The sequence below is a fragment of the Telopea speciosissima genome, chromosome 8 (genome assembly GCF_018873765.1).
Source record: "Telopea speciosissima isolate NSW1024214 ecotype Mountain lineage chromosome 8, Tspe_v1, whole genome shotgun sequence".
NCBI classification, from domain to species: domain Eukaryota; kingdom Viridiplantae; phylum Streptophyta; class Magnoliopsida; order Proteales; family Proteaceae; genus Telopea; species Telopea speciosissima.
This window is the reverse complement of record NC_057923.1, coordinates 28829042-28829869: the sequence shown is the minus strand read 5'-3', so window position 1 is coordinate 28829869 and position 828 is coordinate 28829042.

Here is an 828-nt window from a genome sequence, read left to right as displayed (position 1 = left end):
TTATGTAAGATAGTTTGCCACATAGGGGTATGACTGGGACAATTACACATCATCCCAATACCTACCAGGATCACAGATGCAGTGTCCCAAACCACAGTCCACCTTGTCACCCCAATATGATGACAGAAAGGAATGTACCAAAAAGAATAAATTGTTCCAATTATAGAGTTAGCGGAAGCGAAATTAAATTCAAATATGTGAAATTATAGAGCATCGGTTCTCTAATGATAGCACATAGTACAATAACAGTGTTCGTAACCATTCAATCTCTCCTAATAAGTAAACATACAGTTTATACATGGTTGTAGAATGAATACGGAAATTAAATAAATGAATAATTGCCCCAAGGGCACAAGTCCTTGGGTGTACATCTACAACCAAGTCACAAGTCACAGTCATCAATTCCACTTAATCCGCATCCAACGGTGCTCGTCAAGAGGTTATCTATAAATAAACTAAAAAGTGGTTGTACAACGGGATTAGCTACACTAGCTAGTGAGGAAGCAAAGGGGAATGCGCACACATCACACAATCAGTATCAAACAGAATGATGCATGCTAATGCTAGATTCATTTTCCACGTAGCACACAACTATTGGTAACGTATATGCTACTGTGATAACTCGGGAAACACTGAGGGTCACTTATCCTATCGCCCCAGTGAGACCTCAATTATCACGAGGGGACCTGCGCTAGTAGAAGCCATCATGACCACTCAGTGGCAAACCCCGATAGCCATCACTACCCCTGTCCTGGCCTCTCCCACCTCCACAGACCACAGGTGCTTAGACTATCCAACACATAAACCCCTGTTGGCAAGGGTCGTAGC